This window comes from Castor canadensis, chromosome 19, assembly GCF_047511655.1.
Source record: "Castor canadensis chromosome 19, mCasCan1.hap1v2, whole genome shotgun sequence".
NCBI lineage: Eukaryota > Metazoa > Chordata > Mammalia > Rodentia > Castoridae > Castor > Castor canadensis.
Genome location: NC_133404.1, coordinates 30,459,154 through 30,479,943, shown reverse-complemented (window position 1 = coordinate 30,479,943; position 20,790 = coordinate 30,459,154). Strand labels below are relative to the sequence as shown.

The 20,790-nt window shown below is 40.4% G+C and overlaps 1 protein-coding gene across 13 annotated transcripts in view; it reads left to right on the top strand.

Annotated features, from left to right (window-relative positions):
- The first annotated feature begins 8,290 nt into the window (after positions 1–8,290).
- The window catches only part of Mef2a (myocyte enhancer factor 2A), a 136,671-nt gene continuing 124,171 nt past the window's right edge, over positions 8,291–20,790 (top strand). For 8 of the 13 annotated variants that reach the window (XM_020161765.2, XM_020161767.2, XM_020161762.2 and 5 more), the window contains exon 1: positions 8,675–8,856. The gene's annotated coding sequence lies outside the window, so the exon portion shown is untranslated. Of the gene's footprint in view, positions 8,613–8,674; positions 8,857–20,790 lie in introns of those variants that run through there. The other 5 variants (XM_074061813.1, XM_020161768.2, XM_020161769.2 and 2 more) reach the window with 3 other exon arrangements.

Genomic DNA, 20,790 nt, shown 5'->3' with positions numbered 1-20,790 from the left:
TCTGTGATCTGATCACTTCCCATTCAGCCTGTTGGTGAGGGAGGGATCCCCTGCCCTAATTAATATGAGATGGCCAAACACAGGACACCTGGCATTACCCAGAAGTGTGTGGCTGCAGTTTATTAGCCATGAATACTCACAGCCTGGGGAAGAAGTCTGGCACATACCACCCTTGGGCCAGGCAGGGGTTGCATTCAGGAGCAGAGTGCACCAGAAGGCATTATGGTAACAGAGGGTGGGGTGCTTGCTGGTTCCTGCAGGAGGATGGGATGGGCTTGCTTGAATTAGGTTGTAGGCTGCCAGGAATGTGAAACCTATTGGGCTTAGTACTTCTTCACCTGCCGCTGGTTTGGCAAAGAGAGGAATTGGGGTTGGGGGCTTTGCTACTGGCTGGGGTCATCTCTGGTGAGAGCAGGTGAACTCAGGGTTCAGCCTTTGGGCTCCTGTGAAGGCCAAAGATGTCAAAGGAGCACATGGGAATTCAGGCCTCACAATACAGTCTGTTAGGTTTCTTATTGGGGACTTTGCTTCTATGTCACTTTTCTGACTGGAACCCCCAGGGTTAGCTTTAACAGTATGGGCCAAATTTCTGTCAGTCACAGCCTAAATGCAAGTATACAATGGCCACTTGCTGATTGACTATTGTCATATCTGTTCTCTTTTTGTCTGGCTGGCATGAAGCCCCTGTTTTCTTTAGATAATAACATCCCAATTTGAGGAGAACTGCCCCCCACCTCAGTGTACTTGTCCTTGAGGTTTTGTGAGTTTTGAGTCCTGACCCAGGACAGCAGGGGTGAGCTAGTGACACAGACTTGACCAATCAGAGCATCCTATTGTCCTGACCACAGCGTTCCAACGGGACTTTACTAATGAAAAATTAAACGAAAGCTCATTTTCTATGAAGATTGCTAAATTAGAAACTAAAGACTAGAGTTCCTGCAGGATCAGCTGTAAAGACAGCAACAGAACAGAGTGAATGGGGAGAGGGATATGAATGGAGGGCTTCATTTCAGCCTCTGATCCAGGAATTCTGAAATTGAAAATATAGCAGTCCCCCTTTATCTGTGGGGGATACATTCTAAGACCCCTATTAAAGGCCTGAAATTTTGGGTAGTACCACACCGCATATGTACCATGTTTTTTTCCTACACTTATATCCTAAGAGAGTTTAATTTACAAATTAGGCACAGAAAAGCTCAGTGCTCTACTACTTGAGTCACACCTCCAGCCCTTTTTGCTCTAGTTATTTTTCAGATAGGGTCTCATGCTTTTTGAACAAGGTGTAAATTGGTTTAACTTGGATTCCTGTCACTTGCAGCTATAAAAAATAAATAACTGACTAACAGACTAAGAGGTTCCTCACTTGGTCCTTTTGTACTGGAAGGAAGAAGGTCCCACTAGCCTGTAGGCAGTTTAACCTATTGTCTCTTTCTGGTTATCCTACATTCTGGTTATCTTCCATTATTATTATCTAAACAATGGAACAAATCCTCCAACAGCTTAAAAAATTGTCCCCTGCCCCCCACCTGTGCTTCAGCCAAGCAGAGCTCATTCTGTTCTTTGAGTAAAGTGACTTTGGTCCTGCCCCAAGCACTTCATTCTTCCCTCTGCTTGAATCACTCTTCCCTAGTTCTTCATTTTGCCAGCCCCTTTGACCACTTAGCTTAAGTGCCACTGCCACTGAGAAGCCTTACCTTTGCCCAAAGCCAAGGTACTGGCACAGTTCCTGAATCTCATGATCACAGGTTGTCTTTCTCATAGTCCTTTTCATCATCAGACATTTTCTTATATATATATATATTTTATTATTTGTCTACCTCCACACTACTAGCTTCGTGGGAATGTCTTCTCTGTTTCCCCAGTGCTCAGAACACTTCTGGCACATACTGGGAACTACACAGATGCTTGTGGAATGCATCAATGAACAACTACAGTTCAGCTGGTATTCATGTAGGAGCATATAGCTTAGGTAAGCACTTTGGATGGACTACTCAGTCCTCAAAATAACCTCCAGGACTCCTATCACCTTATATGTAGGGAAATTGAGATTTGGAGAGGCTGAGTAACTTGCCCAATGTAACACACCTTGGGAAATGGTAGAGGTGTGATTTAAACAAAAGACCATTTCATTCCAAAACCTTTGGTCTATACTTCTGGTGACTACCAGATTTGTCTTAAATCTCAATATTTTAAAGTTCTAACACATAAAAAAAATCTTTCCTATATTCTGCATTGCAATTTGGGAATAATTGGTACAATGCAGCCATCATAGAGAGAACTGGCTGTTCTCTCTGTGTAAGATTTCAGGGACATACAGGCTCAGAATGGGTTCAAGTGGCCATCCTGATAGACGTGATAGAAACTGGTCATGCACTTGGAAAGAAATTATTGAGATGGAACTAAAGGGTGCTTGAGCTCCAGCCTTCAGGAGAAATATTTGTAACAAAATACACAGGCAGAAAGACTAGAGAGAAATCATGAAGGATTGGTATGCAAGGGGTTGATACAGGTAGGATGTGAGTATAATACAGATGGACACAATATGAAAAGAAAATAAACTCAAGGTTTGTAATTACTATAATTGACATGTGAACATATTGTTGGTTGTTGGAGCGAATCACAAAGTCTGAACAAACTTTGTACAGAAGAAAAACTACAATATAAAAATGATAACATATAATGGAAATTGAATGACTTATTTGAAGTTTGATTGTGTAAAACATCCTGCTGTCAGAGATTCAATTTGGATTTTTAAAATTTGTTTAATCTTTTACATGTCACAGTATAAACTAAGCCAAGGAAATCTCTTTTATCCCCTTCTTTGAAAACCTGAAGTCATCCTTTTCATCATTAGGCATTCAAGAATAAAAGACATGTAATATTAAAATAAGAAAAGTGCAAACACCACTTTTAATACCTGAAAGGGATGTAACTGGCAACCTTAGAAGCTATGCATATGGCTGGGTCATTTTCTATGGTTTAGGAGTATTTACATGGCAGACATGAAATTCTACTGCTTTGTGTAGTAACTGGAAATATTTGGTCATTTTTCCATGTTTCCCCCCTCAATTTAGATCACTGGTCACCCCAAAATAGTCATATTTATAAGTACTTTACCAATGGTTTAAATATTGCCCAAATTGAAGTTAAACTTATTTCAATTGTAAGGTATTATAAAAATGCTTTGTACAACTGACATAACAGTTACATTCATTCTATGTGAAGGTTACAACTGGGGAACTGAGTAAATTACAAAGTTCTAACATATTTGATCTATCACTTAAAAATTGTTTTATCCTAAAATAATCCTACACTTACCAGAAACTTAAAAAATGCTACACAGAAGTCTTTGAATTCTTCCTTGAATGTTATCATCCTATGTAAGTCTATGATTATCAAAATCAGGAAATTAACATTGATATACCTATACTATACAGTTATAAATTATAGTCCTCATTCATATTTCACCAGTTTTTCCACTTGTGTCTCCTTTTGTTCAAGAATACAATCCAGAATCCCATTTTGCATTTTGTTGTCAGGTGTCATTGGTCTGCTCCAATCAGTTGGGACAGTTCCTCTGTCTGGCTCCCTACATGATCCTTCTAACAAACAAAACAGATCCATCTACTCACCACTTGATATCAGTTTGTGGGTCCCCATTGCTTTCAAAATAAAATGCAAATAGTCTTGCATGAAAATATCCCATACGATCAGGTTGCATTATTGTACTCCCAACCACTCTTGTTTTTCTTTATTTTATCATTTTTACATTTACTTACATATGTATACATTGTTTGAGTCACCTCCCCTCCTCCTTTTACCCTCCCCCCTTTCCCGGCAAACCTGTTCTGCCCTTTTCTCCAATTTTGTTGAAGAGAAAACATGAGAAATTATAAGAAAGACATAGGATTTTTGCTAGTTTGAGATAAAGATAGCTATACAGAGAGATTCCTAGCGTTGCTTCCATGCACTTGTGTATTGCAACCCACATTGGTTCATCTCTGCCCGACCTCTTCACTACTTCCCAGTCACCTTCCCATTGTGGTCTCTGCCAGTTTAAGATTACTTTATTCGCTCCTCTACAGTGGGCACACCAACCACTTTCAAGTTTTAGGTTTTCTTCACTTTCTCTATTCCTCCTGTACGTGTTCTCCCCTTAGTGTGTGACCCATGTCCAATAATATTACTGCATTTGTTTTAGGTCTATAATCTGCATTTGAGGAAGAACATGCGATCTTTGGTCTTCTGAGACTGGCTAACTTCACTTAAGATGATGTTTTCCAGTTCCATCCACTTACTTGCAAATGACAAAAATTCATTCTTCTTTGTGGCTCAGTAAAATTCCATAGTGTATAAATACCACATTTTCTTAATCCACTCGTCAATAGTCGGGCATCTTGGCTGTTTCCATAGCTTGGCTATTGTGAATAGTGCTACAATAAACATGGGTGTGCAAGTGCCTTTGTAATAACTTGAGTCGCATTCCTTTGGGTATGTCCCTAAGTGGGATTGCTGGATCATATGGCAGATCTATGTTTAGTTTTTTAAGAAGCCTCCATATTGTTTTCCAAAGTGGTTGTACTAGCTTGCATTCCCACCAGCAGTGTATGAGGATTCCTTTTTCCCTGAATCCTCTGTAACATTTGTTGTTGGTGGTGTTCTTGATGATAGCTATTCTAACAGGAACAAGGTGGAATTTAGTGTGGTTTTGATTTGCATTTCCTTTATGGCCAGGGATGGTGAGCATTTTTTCATGTGTTTTTTGGCCATTTGGACTTCTTCCTTTGAAAAAGTTCTATTTAGTTCAGTTGCCCACTTCTTTATTGGTTCATTAATTTTTGGGGAGTTTAGTTTTTTGAGCTCCCTGTATATTCTGGTTATCAGTCCTTTGTCTGATGTATAGCTAGCAAAGATCTTCTCTCACTCTGTAGGTGGTCTCTTCAATTTAGAGACCATTTGTTTTGTTCTGCAGAACCTTTCTAATTTCATATAGTTCCATTTGTCCATCCTTTCTCTTAGTTGTTAGGCTGCTGGAATTCTACTGAGAAAGTCCTTACCTATAGCTATTGTTTCCAGGGTATTCCTTGCTCTTTCATGTACAAACTGCAAGGTTTCGGGTCAGATATAAAGGTCCTTAATCCACTTTGAGTTGACACTAGTACAGGGTGACAGGCATGGATCTAGTTTCAGTTTTCTGCAGGCAGATAGCCACTTTTCCCAGCAACATTTGTTGAAGAGGCTGTCTTTTCTCCATCATATGTTTTTGGCACCTTTGTCAAAAATAAGGTGGGCACAGCTGTGTGGATTCATATCTGGGTCCTCTATTCTGTTCCACTGGTCTTCATATCTGTTTTTGTACCATGCTGTTTTGATTGCTATGGCTCTGTAATATAGTTTGAAGTCGGATATTGTGATGCCTCCAGCATTGCTCTTTTTGCTCAGTATTGCCTTGGCTATTAGTGGTCTTTTGTTCCCAACTCTTCCACCACTTCCTGGAACCCCATCCAGATTCCAGGCATCCTATACTAGCCCTGAGTCCTCTCCTGAGCCACATTCAAGAGGCCCCTATATGCAGCACCGCTTCTGCATAAAGGCTGCTCCTAAATGTCTAACAAGCATATGTTTGGTTGTACTCCATGCTAGACACTGTGAATATAATAAGTTAATCACTGTTCCTGTCTTTAAGAAGGTAATTCCTCAGCAAGGTAGGAGACAGACATACATAAAGAAATGCTTATACTTTGACTAAAGCTCTATCTTAGAGAACAGTCCTTAGAGAAAATGACACCTATGTAGAGACTTGATGCAGACAGGAGGAAAGAGGCTGATGGGAACTAAACAGCTTTTTGGGCTTCTGAATGGGGACAGGGAAGTGAGAGGCAAGAAGAGGGCTTGCCAGGGGATCAGGGATCCCTGTTTCCTAGGGAGCTTGGATTTTATTCCACACATCAAGACCTAAGGAGAGAGTCCCTTTCTCATTCTACTCAGAGGCTTTCTAGACTCACTTTGGGTATTGCCTCCTCTAAGAAGCCTTCCTTAATTATCTTCCTTCCTTAGATACCCATTGTGTTCTCTGGCTCTGAGGAAGCTCCTCTCTCAGTCACTGTCAAGCTAGATTGTGCTTCCTCACCTCTGTATCCCAGTGCCAAGTGCAATGCTGAGCCTCTGCAGTTTAGACACACATGGATACATGAGTGCCTTTAAGGCGGCCAGGCAAAATAGGAGGACTGCCCTGTGTTGTTCCTTACAAGTTCTCTCCAAGTGCTCTGCACCTGGTCCATGCTAAGCTGAGTGCTGGAAGTCGCTGGAGACTCTGGACTTAGGAGCAGGTTTTCAAGATCTGAACAGAGGCTGCAATGACTTCCTAAAATTAGTTACTCCAACTATAAATAACAATTGATTGTGCTCTGCTAATGTATTTTAAATAGCTGTGCTCTGGAATTATCCTTCCTTCCTCCTTCCCTCCCTCCTTCTCTTCCTTTTTCCCTTCCTCCCTTCCTTCCTTCTTCCCTCACTTCTTTTCTCTCTCCCTCTTTTCCCTCTTACCATTCCCAGCAATTCTTAGACAAGGGCTTTGTGATGCAGGAGGTGGTGGGAAGAGGTTCTTTCTAACGCTATGCAAACACTCTCAATTTCTGCCTTTGTTGGATCCGTGGCCAAGTTCTCTGCCTGGCTTCTGGGATGAACAATGGCATTGCAATAGTCTAGGCTGCATCTTCTTTGTCCCGTAGTTTCTGGGGGGTAGGAGGTGGGGTAGAGCAATGACAGTGAAACTGCTTTTGGAAGAGCCTATCCTCATTGCCTTCTTCCTCTTCCAGGGTGAAGGGCAGGTGGGAAGGAGAAATTATTCCTCATCGTCCTTCACCCTAGACTGTGGGCTTCAAAGGAAAAGTATGAAACTTGCCCTGTTTTCCTGGAGCAGAGACGACCAAACCAGCTGGCTTTGCAGTTTCTGGCAGGTTAAAAAGCATACATTTCCACATGACTTGCTGATTTACACCAAATTTTAATGTGTTTTTAAATCCTTCCTGCAGTCTGGGCTGAGCCCTTCATCTTTCAATGGGGCCAGCAGGTTATGAGGAAGATACAGTTTTCCCCTTGAACACTGATAGGAAGCTTTGAGCAGAGCTCTGGGCATATTTTCCAGTGTCTGGTGTCTCTCTGTTGGCCTTTGTGTTGGGCTCTCCCAGCACATTGCCTTGTCCTTGAGGGAGGAAGCCAGCAAGCCTCCAGCTTCCTTCGTAACTTCCCAGTTCCTCTGCCCACAGCCTCTGCACATCTGCTCACCCACCCCAATCACTTCCTTCTAAAGTGCTGTGCACAGGACTGAGTTTCTCATATTCAAAGGAAAATAACCACTTGACTTTGTGTCCATTGCATGAGCACCTCTGGGTGCAGAGGCAGGCAGTGTAGCTCTGGGAAGCACTTCAGAAGTGTGCAGAGCTCACCTCATCTCCTAAAGACCTCTTTGGACAAAACCAACAATCCCACCAAACTCAACAGCTGTCGCAAGCACATCTCCTTTTGCCTCTCTCTGAGAAAAAGCAGTATGCAGAGTGGGAAGATGTTCAAGTCCTCTGTGCCCTCCTCTGAAACTCAGTGACCCCAAAAGGTCACCCTGGGTCTTAGCTTCCCTTTCCTCGTCTGTAAAATGGGAACAGAAACTGAAATCCACTTTATGGGCACGTTATAAGTACATGACACACCACATACAAAATAGTCATCACTCAGTTTAGCGCTAGGTGTACACTATTAACGGTGAAGACAGGCAGGTTGCTTCTCTCCTAGGACACGGGGGGGCTTGGCTGGCCAGCGTGAAAGTGCCCCATGCTTTCCAAGACCTTTTAGTACTAGTATGTCGGGGACCTGGACTGAGTGGCCGAGAGCCAGGGACCGGGGTCCAGTTGTGTTTGCCGGATAAGAGTGACCAGGCAGCCGCCCTAGCGGGAGCACAGGTGTACCCACAACCACAACGAGGGCGCGGCAAGCCCATGTCCGGGGAGGCCAAGTGCGGCCTCAGCCCCAGGACCGCAGCCAGGGGTTGTCCCGGCCGTCCCGAAGGACGCTGCCTGACACTGGGCTCCTGGCCACGGCCGGACTCGCGCCCCGCCCCGCCCCCCGGCGCCCCGGGTTGGCCGGGGCCGCGGGCCACGCGCGGCGATTTGCCACGCGCCGCGTCACTAGAGCCGCTCCCGGGTCCGGCTCCCGGGGGCCGGTCTGGAAAGCGGCAGCGGGGGAGGCGGAGACGACAGGGCGCGACGCCGCCGGGTGCCCCGCCCAGGGAGGCGCCCAGGCCCTCATCAAGTGACCACTATCCCTTCCAGGAGAACACGGTCCTTCAGAGGGAAGCGAGCTTCAGCCTGTAGCTCCGGCGCCAAGCCGCCGTCATCTCCTTCCTGTGCCGGGTGATCCGGCTCCTCACCCACCCGGAAAAACATAGTCCGCCCCTCACGTCCTTGTGAACTAACGCTGGTTTCCAAACAGTGTGACTGAACTCTCTCTGCCGGAACCCTTATCGTTCTCATTCCAAGCATTCTTAGCACCCACCAAAAGGAGAAATCAGCCCTGAAAACAAACGTTACTGGAGAAGCGACCGGCTAAGCCGAAGGAAGGTGAGGGAGCGGCAAGGCTGGCGGAGGGACACGGAGGCGGTGACGTAGTGCGCACGCGCGCCGCGAGGAACGAGTTCCGGTCTGGCCGAGGCCTGGCTCCTAAAAATAGCCCCGGTGTGGGGATCCGTGCGCGGATGTCCCGGCGAGTCCCGGGCTGAAGGAGGCGGCTCCGGGTGGCGCGGAGTGCTGTGGCGGGTCCGAACTGCGGCGTGTGCGTGCACCCGCCTGCTGCGCCGGAACATCGGTGAGGGCCGCGGGCGGCGGGGCTGTGTCCGCCGGGTGGGCAGTACTGGAGGGGGCGGTGGCTTGGTGAGGGGACCGGGTAGGGCTGTGTGGTGGGGGGTTGCTGGGGCGCGGAGACGACGCGGCCGAGGAGGGGCGCCCGCGGTGCTCCGGCGACGAGGCCAAGTCCGGGAACGGGGTTGCGGGTGCCGGGAGGAGGCTCAGGGGTGGTCGTGTCAGGGTCGACGCCGAGGGGCGAGGCGCCCGGGGAGGTGGGGGCGGGGTACCCCGAGGGCGGACCTGGGGGCTTGGACGGGGCGCGGGCAGGCTCGGCCGCGCGGCTTGGGCGCGAGCCGCCTCCCCGTGCGCGCGGCGCGTTTGGGGCCGGGGGGCGGCAGTGGACGTCTCTATATTGGAAGTTGAAGGAGTCCTTGGGAGGCCTCGTTTTCCCTTGCTTTCCGAGGCCTGGGGTCTCCCCGGGGGGACGTTCTGTCTGCCCTGTTGTGGGACTTGACCAAGTTCCCCACTTTTGCTTTGGGAGAAGGTCGGTGTAACGGGGCGGAACGTTTGGATCCGAACTCTCCCTCTGTGCAGGGTCGGTATTTGGGGCGGTGGCCCCGCCCCGGGTCAATTGGCTGGTGCAGACGCCCGACAGTACTGGGCGACACCTCGGGATCGAGGGGCTTGCAGAGGGAGCCGCTCACGATCCTAGCGGATCCCAGCACGCAAGGAAGGGGGCTGTGTTGCAAACTTTGTCTTTTCGTACGATGTCATCTGTCTGTGAACAGGGAGGATTAAAAAGAGGTGGCGGTGCCAACAAGTTTGGGAAAGGCGAACGTTTCTGAATTAGAATTTTTTGTTTTCCCTCCCGTTGAAAGTGTGACTATAAAATTCTGGCTCAGACCTGAAGTTGATTCTTGATCTGTGAAGCGAGACTCCTGTCATGGTCCAGTAGGGAACAGTGTGTCGAGTTGAATCATGCAACGCAGTTGTGAACGTGCGTTTTTTAGTTTATAGTGCAAGTGGGACTCCAGTAGTGTGCTGTTAGAAAGTCCTGCTGCGGTGTGTTGACAGTAGTACACGTATTTTAAAACCAACTTGCCTAAGTTTTTCACGTTCGTAGCACAGCGTGTTTTCTTTGTGTCTTCTGTCAGCTATCAGTGCATGAAGATGAGGTTCTCTAAAGTTGTGATTAGGCACACGTTACACAAGAGTACTTTCCCTTTAAGAATCCAGCTGTGTTGTTTTGGCAACTGCTAAGTACTCCAGTTGTCAGTTTTAAAATCTGTGTTACCTTGGCAGTACTTGAACGGTCTGTGGAAAAGGTAAACAAAATAGGTTTTGTTTTTTTTTTAAACGTAGTGAAATGAAATTTCTTTTAAATAATGTGAATGAGGATAAAGATAACTATTGTGCTCTTAAGGCTTTTGTATGTATATTTTTGTTTTGTTTTTGTATTTTTGAGGAGTTCTGTCTTTACTCTTACGTTTCTGTAAAAAGATAACTTTTGTTTTAGAGAACGAGTTAAAAATGTTTCACTAAAGCAGATGGTGATTTAAATTAGAGTTTATATTGAATGTAATGTTTATTTAAATGGAATGTTTATAGGCACATATCTGTGTCCTCTAAGATAGAAAGATTAGCACTTGTTTATGGTGACACGAATTACCTTTATTTTATTTCTTAGTATTGTTGCAGAAGTTGAGATAATGATGTTATAATAATGAAAGTCCTCTGAAGAGCTAAAACCAGTGATTTGAACTTTGTAGACTGTACATTAATAACTCTTGGAGGAGTGCTTCCAGTAGATATTTATTTATGGAAGCAATAAATGCTTGTGAATTAATAGTGACTTCTAAACGCAGTATTTGCTCACCTGTTTTATGTATTGCACACTATAAAATTTTGCATATAAAATTACATCCTTTTCATATTAGAACAAAGGTGTTAAAATTACACTTAACTCTTCTATCAAAAGTTTTTTTTTCCTAAGTTAAATTATGGTTGGGGACAGAAAGAATGGTGATCAGGGGAAGAAATATAGCTTTTAAGGCTCAAAAATAATTATATCACCACGTTGAATTATGCATTGAGAATACTTTCCTTCTGTATAGAGTTTTTATGTTTCCATAATTGGTATGTGTGACACGTTTTTTTTTTTGTAAATATAATTGGAAATAATCTTTTAAAAATGTTCAAATGGTGATGCTGTATTTTTTTCAGAGCAAGTTCTTTACAGCCTTGTGTTTTCCATTTACAATGCAGCACAAGTTAATATTAATTTTTATGAATATTCAAGTAATATCCATCCACTAATTGTTGGTCTACCAGAGAGAAACGTTGAACTGTATTCTAAGGGTATGTTTATTAGAATATGGTTTTGAAGTTTGAAATAGTGTAGTTAAATCCTGGTAGATAACTGTTCTGATTTAGGAGGAGGAAGCCATAAGCAAATTTGTTATTGGAAAGTAGCATATTTGGTCAGTCATTTTTGGAAAGCTGTTTTTTTTTTTTTTTCTTTCTGTCTTTGCTGCTGTTAGTCTGGCAAGAGGAATTTAGTGTAACACAGTGATGATGATTGTGGATTTTCTAGGGGCATTTCAATTTCAGATATTTTGTTTTATAGTCAGATCATGCTTCTATTTTTTGTTTTGAAAGATACACTTATTGTAGATCTGAATGTTGCAAAATCTAGTGTAAATTTTACCAGTGAAGGGGCAATGAAAATACTGCTTTGTGGATTGAAAAATGATCACTATTGCTTTTTCCCCCCTAGATTATTAAAGAGAATCTGTAAACATTCTTAGTGTCTTCTTAATGTGTAAGTAGTAAAAGAAATGTACCAGGCTCTGGTGCCTCACACCTGTAAATCCTAATTACTAGGGAGGCAGAGATAAAGAGGATTGCGATTTTAGGTCAGCTAGGGCAAAAAGTTCCAGAGACCCTATCTTAAAAATAACCAACAGAAAAAAGGGCTGGCAGAGTAGCTCAAATGTTAGAGTGCCTGCCTAGCAAGCACAAAGCCCTGAGTTCAAACTCTAGTACCACCAAAAAAAAGTGTAAACAGGGAAATTGAATCAGTTTTCAGCCAGATAACAATGTAAGAGGATTCTTTAAATATCATGCTGACTTGTAAGCCCTCATAAAGGAAGGTTGCTTGGTTTTGTAGTCAGATCTTGATTGAGATACCAGCTCCACTACTGACTTAAGTTATGAAATATCTTCTGTAAAATGGGAAGGAATTACACCACTTACCCCATGGCATTGTTAGAATTTAAATGAGATAATGAGTGTAAAAGTTTCTAGCTTCACTGCCTGAAGCTTAATATACAAAAATGTATATTGCCTGATCTTCCTCAATCCTTTCCTTCTTTCATCTCTTCCTTTCTGTGAAGATTACAGACATACCATGCCTAGTGCCCAGTTAGGGGTGTGTTTAGTGTTTGTGACCAAAAGGATTTCATATAATGTAACTCAACATTGTCTTAAATTCATTGTCAGATAATACTTAAACTATTTAGTTGACCATTCTATCTAGATTTTTGGTCTGCAATTATATAGTTTGCTTCTAGCATCTATAATCTCCCTCAGTTTTTAAAAAAGTGAGAGTTAAAGGGCTGATGGAGTGACTTAAGTGGTAGAACCCCTGTCTAGCAAGCATGAAGTCCTGTGTTCAACCCCTAATACCGCCAAAAAAAAAAAAAGGCTAAAAATAAGTAGTTTTCTTACTCTTCAGTGAATTATGGCTTTTTGTTACTTAACTATGAGAGTTATCTTCAAGGTATGGTTTTTAATATTTGAAATTAGAAAAATATTTTTATAATGTACCTGGTGTAAGTAAACTTAAAAATAAGTTTTCTTTAGTAGATAATCTATGATTTTTTTATACTTCACTTTTTCTGGTCTGAAGTTAAATGATATTATCTGTCTATTCTTTATCTGTGTACCCTATAATAAATCGATCTGGTGTCCAGTTTATTATAATTAAGAGCATAAATTCATTTGTTAGTTAGTCTTATGTATAGCATAAGTTATGCATTGGCACTTAATAAATGTATTTATATAAGACCTTATATAAATGTATTTATATAAGATCTTAATGATACCTTACTGAATTTAATATTTTATTGTTTTAATAGTCACTCAAGATAAATTCACAAGCACAGAAGTTAAAAAACATTAACTCAACCTATTGAAACCATTTCAGGAATGGGGAGAGGGGGATATAGGAGAATTGTGGAGGGGTGGGTAAAGTAGAATGGTGGAAGAGGTGAATTCAAGTATGATATATTTGACATATTGTAAGAACTTTTGTAAGTGCCACAATGTATCTCACCCAGCACAACAGTACAAACAAATTAGCTCATGTATGTGGTGGAATACCATTTGGACATTGATGTATAATAGTAGGTGATTTGCTTCATCAGTTAGCAATTGATTGCGTAGAAAGCAGGGGAGTTGTTACCTGGTTGAAAAAACAGACATTAACCAAATTTTAAATAAATATCAGTTAAACCACATTTTTTATGATTGTCTTGAATTAATTTTATTTTCTTACACAAAAATAGAAACTAATCTGTGGATTTAAAAAAACTCATCAATAAAGTTAACATGTTGAGAAGTGTTTTCAGTAATGGGTGGTGAATTTATACTGCATGAGCTGGTCCTTTGTAACTGGTTATTTTGTGATCAGCAGCATGCATATGCAGGCTGATTTATTTGAGGTATGACTCGTGACCATTGGAACAAATTGCTACTTCTTATTTGACCTGGCAAGATAACTTACATCTTTTGGGGCTTATTAAAAAGAAAATGCTCTTGAATTAAGTAACACTGTTTCCTTTTTCTCACCTTTCATCTTGATCCCCAGCAATCCATATCCTGCATAAGAGATTGGAATTGTATTTCTAAAATTCACATCTATTATGTCATTTCTTCCTTAAAAAAATGTGGAAGGCCTATAAGATCAGTAGAGACCATAATGCAAGGGTTAAGAGATTAGTTTCTAAAACCAGACTGCTAAGGGGAAATATGCACTCTATTTACTGTGCTTTTGGCAAGTTCTCTTGTTTTGTTGAGGGTCAGTGTATAAAATAGTGATTATAACATGAAATACTCAGAGTTGTTGAGAGAACCAAATGAGGTGTTTGTATAAAACACAGTGACTGATACATGGCATGCAGTACTTTTGCCTACTTTTACTCTCACTACTACCACAGGTATTGCAATGATTAGTTCATGGCTCACTTTATAATGATGCCATCCTGTTTTTTCAGGCTTATTGTCAGCACTTCCCTTCAGTTTATGCCTTCACCAAGGTCAGTTTTTTGCTCTTTCCCTAAAAAAGGCCATGTATTTTTTTCTTTCTCTTTATTTTATTGAATATTTTTATGTAAAGTTTTCAAGATAAGTATATAGCCATTAAATGAAAAATACTTTTAATATATGGCCATATGTCACATGCTAATGGTTTGACAGAAAATTAAATGAATCGTCTGAAATTATTTGGCAAACAATCTACAAAGTAGGAGACTTCCACCAAGATATCAATTTATTACATCTAGAACATTGCCAAAGACATTATTGGAATATCAACAACAAATATCAGCAAAGATCATTGGATTTTTATCAGGTTACTCTAACTGACTCCTATAGTGTACATCATCTAATACCAAAGTCAAAAATAAAAGGCACAGATTTTGACAATTTTTCTTTCTTTTGTAACTTGGGGATAAAGAAAACTGACAAAATAATCAGGAGGGCATAGCTGATTGGGATGTTGACTAAAAAAGCTAACTTCAGTACATTGCTTGTCTTAGCACACTGAGTATTTTTCTAGGACTTGTACTAGAATGATTTCATATTTTGTATATGACCAGAATAACATGGTTTTTGAGCTAGATGACATCAAAACTTTGTTGGCAAAAATTAGAATTGAAAATTATTTCAATAAATTAAAAGAGTGAGTTACATTAGAAGATGAGCTTGAACAGGTTCAAAAGCAATTTCATTTACATATAATGGATATACTAGACTGGAGGATGGCTCAAGTGGTGGAGTACCTGCCCTGCTTTACATATAATGGATAGACAGAACTATTCTATTTCCAATATGGCAGAAACAGTATGTGAGAAGTTAGATAAATATGAGACTTCATATCTCTGAAATGTATAAATGGAAATGTAGAATATGGAAGTCTTATTATCCTAAGCAGTGGTTGAGACTGAACTGGTGTCATTTAATTGTCAACTTAAAAAAAAAATCGCAGCTTAGAAATATAATGTGCATTACAAGGGAAGGCCATGTATTTTCATCCTCATCACTTCCACTTAAAACTTTTAAGTGCAGAGGGGTTTCATTTTGCTGTTTTCATGTGTGTGCACACACAAATGTATTAGATTCTCCCCTTCATCACTCTCTTCTTTTCCCCCTCCCCTCTCCTGTTGGTGTCTACTCACCTATAAAAATCCCCCTTTTACAATCAGAGACTTCCACTTCTATTTCTCTAGCCCAGAACTCTCTTGAGATTGATATCTACGATATCTAGTTGGAATCTCAAAAGTAATATTAGCTATATGGCTAAAATATAGCTAGTTTTTCTCCCCCAGCCTTCTTCCTCTGAAAAACCTTGTACTTCTGCTGGCCTTTCCCATCTCAGTAAATGACAGTATTCAAGCCCAAGCTTTGTGATATTCATGATTCTTTTATTCTTTTATCCATAAATCCAGTCCATCCACAAGTCCTGCTGTACTTTTACAATTTATCTTGAGCCCATCTGTACTGCTCTTAGTCTTCACTGCCACTTTATTCTATGTTATCCCTATCTGTTATCTCTTACATGAGTTACTGCAGTGGCCCCTTAAGTGGGGTTGTTTCTTTTCTTATTCCACTCTGCTCTTCATACAGCAGCCCTAGAGATCATTTAAGAACTTAAATCAGGCTGGGTGCCTGTAATCCTAGCTACCTGGGAGTCTGTGAACAATGGAGAGGAGGAGCTCAGTTTAAGGCCAGCCTGGGCAATAGTTTATGAGGCCATGTCTCCAAAATAAAAAGAGCAAAATGGGCTGGTGGTGTGGTTTAAATGGTAGAGCACCTGGTTTGCAAGCTTAAAGCCCCGGGTTCAAACCTCAGTCCCACCAAGAAAAAAAAAAAAAGCTTATATCAGATACCATTTCTGTGCTTAAAATCTTCTAGTGGTTTCCCTGTTCCTTTCAAAATAATACCTATACTCCTTTCCTTGGCCTAAGTATCCCTGAATGATCTCTCTCCTTCCTGTTGAATGAATCTTGGCCCAACTCTTTCTCACTCAGAGGCCTACTCTGAGCATCCTATTTAGTTTTTTACTTAATTAGTTTAACTCTCTTACATAGTTTACTCTCTCATTTTCCTTTAAGACACTTGTAAATTGGTACATATCTAGTTGGTTTAGTTATTGCTTATTTATGGTCTTTATCCATTACCTGAATGTAAACTCCATGGTGGCAGAGGCCTTATGTGTCTTGCTCAAGACTGTATCAGATATCTGAACGAATGCATCTGTATCTTGACTGATGTTTTGTCCAGTGATTGGAATCCTCCCTTACTCATACAGATTTTGAACTACCTATCCCTGAATTCCTAACTCAAATGTCATTTCATCTATGATTCTGGTTTTAATCTCTCTAGACAATTTTTTTTCTCTCCTGCTCTTGTATGTTTCCAAAGCAGTTCATGCATATGTTGTTTGCAGAGTAAATACCATTTTAGAGTGGTGTAACTGATGTCACTCTCTTCTGCTAGTTTGAGTTTCTGTGTGAGAGACAGCTTACTCTTTTGTATGCTTAGTGCCCGCCAACCTATCATAGTAAATGTTTAAATGAATATAAGCCCTATTGTAAGAATTTTGGTAATTGTCACAGTGTAATCCCAGTACAATAACAAAAAAAAAGAAAAAAAAAAAAACAAAAAGAGTGGAAATGGTCCTGATAACTGAAATAACCAATGTACACAATAACAAACCAGTTTTCCAAAATTAGATTTAAAAAAAAATTATAAAGATACTTTCTAGATTATACATCCCATCATATTAGCCTGTTTCCATCAGCATTATATAGGAAGGAATTTGAGGACCAATGGCATTCCTGAGATTCCATTTTACCTTCTTACTATACAGTGAGTAGCCATCTTCTCTGAGAGCTATAGTTCCACTTTGAAATGTATATTCTGGTGGTTGTTTACTAATCCAAATTGTTCCTGTCCTCATTTCCTCCTTTCAGTTTATCCAGCTAATTTTGCTTATTATTTCAGAAAGGCTTCAGTTTAACACACCATGCAAGAAATACATGACTAGTTTAGCTGTGCTGCTAATGAAGATTTATTGAAGAAACTTTGTGACCAACATGAGGAACCTGACCATCATTTGTAATAGTGAAAATCATTCCACATTCTAAACAGCTGACTTACAGATGGGCTTTTGGAATGTATCCTGTTTGTAGTTGGGGACTACTTTAGCAAAAATGTTTATTTTGGTACTGAAAACATTTTTGCTAATGCTGTTAAACCTAAGTTGATAACATGGATTAATTATGAAGGAAAGGGTAGTGAAGAAGCTAAGAGTTAACTTTTCTTTTGGAAATAGTTTAATTTCCCCAGTGTAAAATTTTAGTATTGGCAGAAGACTTTTTTTTTTTTTAATCGTAAACTTACAAAAATAGTACAATGAACTCCTGTATACCTGTCACCTATATGAAGAGTTGTTAACATTGACTACATTTGCTTTATCACTCTTTTTTTTTTAAACCATTCTTTTGTATTTGCAAAGTGTTCACAAATTCTGGGAACATTATTATTTTATTTACAGTTTGAAGTTCCTTGCTTACATCTTCTATGCCAAAGCTGCATGTTTGTTCAGTTAAAGTTAGGCACACTACCTAAGGAAAAACATCACAAATGCATGTACAGTAATGGCTGGAAATGCTGCATTAATGCACTGTATGGATTACTAACAAGGAAACCACATGTTAAACCTATCATGTCACTGAACATACCGTACATTGTACTGTATTATCAGGAATCTACTACATAGATTTCCTTTTTCCTCTCCTCCTTTTCTTCCTCTTCTTTTAATAATTATTTTTATTGTTGAATCATTTGGGAATTACACACATTGTGATCCATTACCCCTAAATTCTCAGCTGATACTTCTAAGAACAGGACCCAGTCGTTCATAGTCACAGTATGATGGGTTCAAGAGGTTTAATGTTGATACTTTATATAGTTAATGATGCAGTTTCTCCAGTTGCATTCGTAATGTTCTTTAATGGCATTTCCCCCATTCTTAGGTTATTTGCATTGCATTTTAGGTGTCCGAGCTCTTGTAGTCTTTAAATTTGAAACAGTTTTTCAACTTTTTTGATCTTTTCTAATGTTGTTTTGAAGAGTACAGGCCCTTTGATAGGATGCCAGTCATTTGGATTTGTCCTTTCACTTCTTTGTATTTACATTCAGGCTGTGCCCTTTACAGAATCCCCCTTAAGTAAAGATACATCCTTGTACACAGCACATCACATCAGGAGGCAGCGTGACTTCAGTTTGACCATACTCATGACATTTACTTGGATCATTCAGAGTTTTGCCTGCCACTTTTCTCCATTATAGAAAGTGTCATTGTCCCTTTATTGTTGAATAATCTTTGATACTATTTCTACCCATGTTCATACAATGGTTTTGGCATTCATTGGTGATTTTTACTTAAATCAGTTAATTGTGAATACAGTAGTTGCAAATGGTATTTTTTTCTATCATGTCTTCTACATTATTTAGTTGGTATCCTAGTCTGTTGTAAAGATTTTCTTTTATTGTTTGCTTATTTGATACTTGCTTTGGTATTTACCACTGCACCCAGCAATATTAGTTTTTGTTTTGTTTTTTTTGCAGTACTGTGGGTTGAGTTCCAGACTTTGCACTTGCTAGGCAAGTACTCTACCACTTCAGGCACACTGCTAACCCTAAACATTAAATTTTTTATGAAAGTAAAATTAAGTGCTACAATTTATAGTGAGAAGAATATTTGCTCCTGAGTCAGGAGACTTTGGGTTCAATTTTTTTGTAACTGTTGTGCTATGTTGGTTATTTTACTTCAGTCTTCACAACCTTAATTGTTTGGTCCATTGGGCTTGGTTATGAGGAATAGCTGTGAATAAGGCTTGGCTTTCCCAGTCATATTGGGAGTATTGGGATATATATGTTGTTTACAATCTATGTTGATTTGATTTCATCATATCATTTGATTTGCTTGATTTTGATGTGTGCTTTAAAATGTGTGCAGTGCAGAGTGTTATAGGATCACGTAGAAGGAATAGTTAACTCAGTTTCAGGGAGGCCAGGCATACTGGGCTCAGAGGAAGTGACTCCATAGTTGAAGCTTAAAGAGTGAATAGAACTTAGCCTTGTGAAGAGGGAGAGTAGAGTTTACCAGACCTGTGTTAAGAGATGACAGTATGACTGACAGAATCAGGAAGTGCAAGAGATGACAAGTACCAAAGACTAGTGAAAGATGAGGCTTTTAAAGAGGTAAAAAAGGGCTAGACTGTGAAGAGCCATTAGCTGTGTTTATACTGTATCCTGTGGAAAATTGAAACATCATTCTAAAATACACCTATTGTCCCTATGATTTGGGTAGGCCAGGATGACCTTCCTTTTAACAACCATCTCAGCCACCCAGACCCATTCGTTATCTTTGACCATGTGTATTTCCCCCAGCTGTCCAGCATAAAACAAAGAGATGGAGGCCACCATTTTGAGTCTTTGCTTCCATTTCATGTATGGGGAATAGGAAATGTTTCTTTTTCTCCCCTGCACCTTGTCTGTATTTCATCCTGTTCTACTAAAATAAATTCTTGCTAAAACTTCAAAAAAGAAAGAAAATTGAGACATTGTAAGGCTTAGTTAAAAAGGTAATCCTGGTTTGGCTGTGGATGTAGCTCAGTGGTAGAGCACTTGCCAAGCATGTGCAAGGCCCCAGGTTCCATCCTCAGCACTGCAAGAAAAAAAGAAATCTGATTATACTGTGGACAGTTATTTGGAGGGATGAAAGACTGGTAGGCAGTTAGAATGATTAGGAGTGTGTTAAATTATTTGAAAAGGGTAAAGTGGCTTGGATGATGGTGGTGGGAGGAGGATTGAAGAAATAGATGGATTTGAGAGATATTAGAGGTAGAACTACAAGACAACCATGGAGGGTGTGCTGAAGGTGAAAGACAAATAGGGGATAGCAATTAAGTTTATGGCTTGGGCAATTGGGAAGGAATGGGCTGTTTACTGAAGTAGGAAGTGTGGATGGAAGAGCAGATTTGGGAAATGATGAGTTTATTTGTGAGAGTGCACCCTGGAAGGATGTATGAATTTAACTAGTAGAAGTGCAACAGATCCTGTACTGACATGGCCTAGGAATTTGACATGGAATAGGTGTTTGAAGAGAAATAGAAGGAAGTAAGGTATGAAGTTGTCACAAAAGTGAGAGGATCTATGTATTAAAAAATAATTGTATGGGCATGTCTCTTGTAAGATAGAAGACCCTGTTTTAGATGACCTTGGGGTATTCAAGTGCTTGGTTTGGAAAATAGAAATGTAAAACTTTAAATATTATATTCTCAATAATATTGTCTTAAGTTAAAACAAACAAAACAACCTAAAATAAGACCGTTTTTCCTAAACAAAGCAGACTATTCAGTTACCTACATATTAAAAATGTTCCTCAGTAGTGACTAAATTGCCCCAGGTATTAAAAATGTCTTAATGGTGGCTTAGTGGCTGAAAATTATGAACTGTGTTAGACATACAAAAACAAGAGTAAATAATGTAATAAATACTAGCAAAGATAAAAGCAATAGACATCTTTCAGACTTCTTCTCCCTCCCTAAAGGTAGTTATTAATTTGGATTCACTTTCTCATGCATATATTTTTTAAACAATATAA